Raw genomic sequence first — 6,752 nt, 5'->3', positions numbered from 1 at the left:
ACACGAGTGATTCTGTGGCAGATAGAAGCAGCACTGAAAGTTGCAGGTAAAACGCCGCGCACGCCCGCTTAATAAAAATAGCATGCAGGGTACAGAAAGTACAATATATTTTTCATTTCTGTATCCGCAGCACAGGCGGCAACCCTCAATTAAGACTGTAAAGGGCAGCACCCCCACCTACTGAATAACCCAGCATTCGGCATGCTCCTGAATCGAACGAAGTAAGTTTATGCAACTTTTGCAAACTTCACATGACATGTAGCATAAATGTGGGAAACACGTTTTGCTAAGATATGATCCCCCTCACCTTCGCAGATAAATGGTGAATTGTAAATAAAGTAAGAAGAGGTGGCGGATTCCACTTCCCCTTCAACCTCGTCTGGGAATAGCATGGTGCACCGCGCCCTGGCAAATAACCAAAAGTAAGTGCATATTATCTGGGCGGCCAGCCCACGAGCCTTACCTGCCTAAATATATTTTTAAACTATGGGAACTAAAAAAAGCGCGCCATTATTGTTACAGATATTAACCAACTGCCAAAACAAACAACAAGAAACATCGACTGGAAGACATGTATCACCCCTAACTCATGTGAGTCACGGCTTTTAATTTCTTTAGAAAACAACTAACACATAGTCCCCGTGAACAACAAACAGAAACAATTGAATTGTTTGTATTGCAGAACACAGGGAATTTGTTCAGCCAAGATCCCTTAAGGAATGGATCAAACCAGCATAAAATTCTACGATAAGGTAACAATAACTCGCTATATCGTATTAACCAGTGACGATGCTAATAAAGGTCCCATACTAAATAAGCCCTTCCGCTTATGCCCAAACAGGTACCCAACTCAAAGCCCTGAAGAAGAGCCCGATAAATAAAATACGGACTCGGAAACGCGTCGGCTTCTCACACATTCGCTTGAATTTCAAATGTTTTTTTCTTTCATATAAGGCTTGTTTAATGTGTCATATGAAATAAACTGAACATAATATGAATCGCATGCCTGTATGATACCAGACCAGAGCGTTAATGAAAATTGTACTAGAGTGGTCTGGTTGTAATAGGTAGTAGGGTACTATCATAAGAAATGACTTTTCTGATCTGTTCGGTCAAAAGTGCTTAATGTTTTGTCTTTTTGTTTTTGTTTTGTAATAATTGTGTTTGACATCTGTAAATATATCGTTTTGAGTACTTGTAAATATATGCCTCGGTGCAGGACGAGTAAACCTCTGACTTTTTGCTAAATTAAAAAAAACTTCTATCTAATTTTTCATATTAAAAAAAAAGTGAAGCGCCCAAGGATTGTATCACTTAGGGTGCAATTCTGCTCTAAAAAATAAAGTTGCAGAATTGAAAAACAGTGACCGGGTCTCCTCTTTTCTTAAAAAAAGCCAACCCAGTTGGAGCAGTAACAACACAAGAGAGTGATGACTCAGTTCTTTGATGTAGATATGTGGCAATTCCTTTAATTAGTTCCAGCTTCTCCACTCACATATAGTCGGACAGGTTGAAATGACATACATGAGCATTCTTTTTTCTCATGACGAAAACCATGCTCAATCTGCTCTGTGATTCATCATATTTTTGTTTTTGCTCAAGATTAAGTTGCTTTTCCAATTCTTTTAAGTTTATTACATCCTCTTGAACTTGTTCCATTGCTCTTTCCACCTCATCCATGGCAGTGGCTGCTTCATTTTGGATAATTGGTTGTCCTAGTGGATCTTGACTCAACGAAGCAGAACTTTGACTATCTTGAGAACTGTCTCTAGCAATCTCCGCTGCTATTGTTGCTTCTTGCTCTATTTCGTCGTTCAACATTTGCAGATAATTACTAAAAACAGGACATTCTATACTATTTTTAGATGCGTTGAATGAATCTTCATAACTGTCAAAGTCACCAAGTAGTTCCTCTTCTTTAAGCCATGGTTTAAAGAGTTGCAAAAGATCTAAATAGTAAAATTCTCTTTTGTCAGGAGTTTCACCACTCAGTTTTCGGTGATTAATCAAATATCCTTTTCTTTGTTTCACCAGACATCCTTCACATCTAATCACAGCATATACACCTTTATCGATATCCTCTGTAAAATTCCTTTTAAAAGTGTCGTTTTGTAGTATTTCATACAGACAAATGTTTTCAAGCAGATTACTTCTATTTGGATAGTATGTATCCAACATGTTTGTCTTCAGAATGGCTGTACTGTTTGGTTCTTTCTCTGCTAAATATTCAATTTCTTGAACAGGTTTCAAAACTCGGTTTCGTGTTCTTGCAAGACCTAAACTCACCCAAATGATTGTTCGAGATTTTGCATAAAGACTTGCTGATGATAATCGATCACAACATTCATATGCTCCAATTTCTCGATGAGATGACATCTTCAAACTGTAGATATACAATTTCTTACTTAGGCTCTTTTCATGAGAAATGTCTTCCCACATATCCTTTAGTTCCGTCTTTTCAGATTTGGTGATGTAAGACGTTACATATCGAGCCACAGCAATAGAGTTGTCTGAAACATATTGAATATCCATGTTAGCATTCCACATGGACAAAATGACTGGGTTATAGTCATTTATGTATTTTAACTCTTCATTTCTTCTTAAATTGTACGTATTTTTTGGTGATCTTCTTGTGACAGTATGTCGCAAAGACGACATAAAATTGTTCACTCTTCCTTTTGAAATTACTGGTCGTGGAAATCCAAAACTACATTTGGTGTAGAATTTATCCTTTGATGTGAATTTTCGTCGACAAATAATTGCCACAACGATGGCTTTGAAATCGTAACACTTTCCCTCTTAAGTCCTTATCAATTGTACTTTTATGTACATCACATGTTGCATATTCTTCAATGAAAGACAGTACAGTGTCATCTGAGTCTTTTCCAAATTTGGGAGCATCTTTGATCCATAATAGCCTATGAATATGAGGAGCACCTCTCATTTGATACTCTTTTCTCCAAAAGAAATCCAGAACTTCGCCAAGAGGAGGTTTTTTTTTGTTGGTAATAAAAGAAAGACATCATAGCTTCAAATCTATGATTAAAATATCTGCAAACATTAACTGGATCCAAAGAGCACAGTTCTCCAGGTGTCTTGTACTCTATATTTTCGATGTTTGCATTTGCCTCTCGAAGAAATTCAAGTAAATCTTCCCAAGCATACTCAGCACAGCTTAGAGTTAGAAACCATGTAGGTGCTCCTAAGTTTCTTAGCATACATTTCAAATCCCCATGACGATGGTACCAATACTCATTAGTACCACGCTGACATGCCATTAGATTAATTAGGTGAGAATCCAAAACAGTTTCTTTCTGTTGGACTTTATCCATAAACTCACTTGCTGAAACATTCTGCAGATGTACTCCACTTTTTAGTATATGGTTTACTGCATAAGAAAGTCCAGATAAGTCACTCTCAAACAAAAGATGAAACAAATATGGAATACATTGACGAAATCTCGGATCTTCTGCATATAATCTTGTTGTCCGGTATTCAGAAGCAGGAATCTGCATAGGTCGGTCATCATATTGTGCACCTTGACCTGTTGGAAATAACTGAGGAAAACAACGAGCTTCCAAGCTTTCTTCCCATACTCTAATCGGAGTTCCTTCTGCTTTTTTCATCTGAAATAATTCAATAGCATTCCCAATTGCTTCTTTGGAATGCAGTGGATGAACACTGTAATGTTCATAAATTTCTTCACTTCTGGACACATCCACTTTTTCAATTTGTCCAGCAGACAAATCATTATCCTCTTCTTCATTTATTTCTTCTTCTCCTACGTATACATTTTTATAGTATTTATTGTTTTTGACCAACTACAACATTGCCTTTTTGACTTTTCTAACATCCACTAAATCTTGCCAGATTTTCTTACTCTTTGTAGGCACACCATTAACTAGAATAACTAAAGGTTCCTCTTCTACATTTTCAACACCAATTGTCTCAATGTTTTTCTTTAAATCAAGAGGCAAATATACAACTATTCCCTTTAATCCTCTTTGTAAATCTGAAGGATTTAATTTCCCTGTCTTAGGCTCCATACGAACAATAGCCTGAATTTTTTATTTTATTTTTTTTGGAGTTTTATATAGCGCGAACTAGAACCGAACCGAATCAGTTATCAGAGCGCTTTACATAGCACCAGTTACGTTACATTAGGACACACTTTCATATTTTAGGCACGGGGAGATTAAGTGATTTGCCCAGAATCACAGGGGGTTATTGGCGTCGTTACCGAGACTCGAACCCAGATCCCCAGGTCCGAGGTCGAGCGCCTTAGCCGTTAGGCCAACCCCTCTCCCCCTCTGAAATGGATGCACACATTGAATCAGAATAGTCTCATAGGTATTTAAATCCTTCAGTTCAGATGGAAGACTCACCAACTCAAGATTATTATGTACAGCTCTAGCAGGCATTCTATTATCACTTAATTTATTATAACAATATTTACAAATACGTTGATCAGAACCCAAATCAAAACAATTTTCTACCAACAAATAAGTTGCAAAATGTATCCACTCACTATTATTTTCCTCTTCACTTTTTAAATATAAATCAACTAACCTGGTTTGATTTTTGTAATGAGTGCGTCGACAACACACACAAGGAAAATTTGGTTTTTCACCTGCAATAACCTTAAACTTTGTTATTTCCTGTTCATAATTTTCAGTATTAAAATTCCGAACATTTTCTACCACATTTCCATCTATTCCTGTATCAGTTTCTGCACTGTCTTCTTCTGGACCAAAGTAACTAACCTCAATTTCTTCACAGATCTTCTTAACATCTAATTCAGATCCATGCAAAAGAGCACTATTTAACTGTTGGAGCTTAAGTGCTGGACTTTTTGCATAATACAACCTTCTCACTAATATCCTCACTTCGGTATGATGCACTGCTAACATCCTGAAATGGTGAAAAACAATCTGGCATACTTTTTTAGAAAGACAAGCCAGAGAATGCCCTTGCAGACCTGTTTTTCCTCTCACTCTGCAAGACTCTAATTCTTGCAACATTTTAACTTTTTGTTTAAGACTTTTCTTAGCATACTTACGTAAGAAATTGCGAAAGAAATCAATTGAATCCTGTCGTACACTGCAAATACTACTACAATTCCAAGTGTACACAGGAGCCTTAGGACGTTTCCCTAAAACTTCATCAGCTATCACCTCTTCTGTATTTCTAGGCACAATTTTCTCTTTTTCAATAGGACAACCGTCCTTCACCTCATATGCTCGACCACTGGTGTCAACTGCATGCAACAAATCATTACTTTGAAAGTAACTCTCTTCATTAAAAAATGGCTCACAACTTGAACTATGCATCCATTTTCCAGAAAAAACATCACAAAAATTAGTCGATTAATTACTCTTTTCCATTTACTCTTAGCTTTTAAAACTTTGATTCCCTTATTCAGTGTATTTATTCTATTAATTACTAAAACAAATAACTTTTTTTTCTCTAAAATGCGCGTTCAACAATATTCTCAATATACTTTTTTTCTTATAAAAAGCAGATTTCCTTTTAGAAATGTTTACATTTTTTAATAAATTCGAAACTACTCTATTATAAAACATACGCTTCCTTATTTCCGCAAACTGATTAGTACGTCTATTAATTTGTTCACCGCAGAGTTGGGAAACATTTTTCTCTGATTTCTCCTTGTAGATACTGCCAAATGTTTTTCCTTTCCCACATTATCCCAAAAAAATTTCCTTTGACATAATTTCTTTAAAAAATCCATGGTTGTCTTACCAGGAGCACTCTTCTTTTTGTCCGTCCTTTGTTGATTACGTAATTCTTCTAATTGTTTTCTCTTGGAATAGTATGACTGTTTTTGCTTTTTTCTTTTTTTCATTTTTGTTCGGCATGGTGAATTTTCTTTCTGTTCAAAATTATAATCTGTTATGAATAAATAAAACAATATTATAGACCTCTACTAACATATAACATAGAAATTATAACCACTAAATAATGTAAACACTGTTTCAGTTTATAAGTAAAATTAAGGCATAGCAACAGTCTCTGAACAGAGTAGGAAATCATGTAGTGAGTGCTGTTTGTGACTTGATAGCAGTGCATTGGTGTGTCAACATTATAGCCGTATTTCCTGAGAATAATATTTCAGGGTTAAGAACAGTACAGTGGTTTTCAGGCGGTGTAGGGGGTCATAGTGGAATTAATGTTTCTGCCCCTAATCTCTAACACACTTCATTAAAACATTTATTCTCATTTTGATTAAACACATGAACGATCAATACTACAAGAAGACTGACTTGAAAAATGTTTTATTATAAATTATAAATTTATTCGTCAAACATTTCGTAGTCCAATAAAACTTGCAACATGACTTCATCCGGTATTTCATTTTCATCATAAACAAAATTTTCATTTTCCAATTCAAAATCTTCTACCACTTCAACAAAAGCACTGTCCAAACTCTCATCCAAAAAATCTTCATTTACAGTATCATTTTCCTCTGGAAAAAGTCCATCTTTCACTTCCTCTAATAAATCACTTGAGATGTCAAAATTCAAAGCAACGTTTTCTTGATGCTCTTCCATTGTATCAATAATATTATGTTGCTGGCCCTTCCAAAAAAATATAAAGACTTAATTATATCTTTTTCACAAATAGATAATTAAAAACTACCTTTACCAATGTTATAAGTACATACATTACCATACTTTTAAACACATTAACTACACAAATTAATCTACCACCTTCCTCTTTTTTGAAAACAGACT

The 6,752-nt window shown here is 35.4% G+C and overlaps 1 long non-coding RNA gene across 1 annotated transcript; it reads left to right on the top strand.

Moving 5' to 3' along the window:
* The first annotated feature begins 331 nt into the window (after positions 1–331).
* LOC144824490 (uncharacterized) lies at positions 332–785 on the top strand. Its single transcript, XR_013608980.1, has 3 exons — positions 332–422; positions 523–591; positions 683–785. It is a non-coding gene; the product is annotated as an uncharacterized LOC144824490 (long non-coding RNA).
* The last annotated feature ends 5,967 nt before the right edge of the window (positions 786–6,752 follow it).

Source organism: Lissotriton helveticus, chromosome 3_1 (genome assembly GCF_964261635.1).
Source record: "Lissotriton helveticus chromosome 3_1, aLisHel1.1, whole genome shotgun sequence".
In the NCBI taxonomy this organism is placed as follows: Eukaryota; Metazoa; Chordata; class Amphibia; order Caudata; family Salamandridae; genus Lissotriton; species Lissotriton helveticus.
The sequence above is the reverse complement of the archived record's forward strand: the minus strand, read 5'-3'. Positions and strand labels throughout refer to the sequence as shown.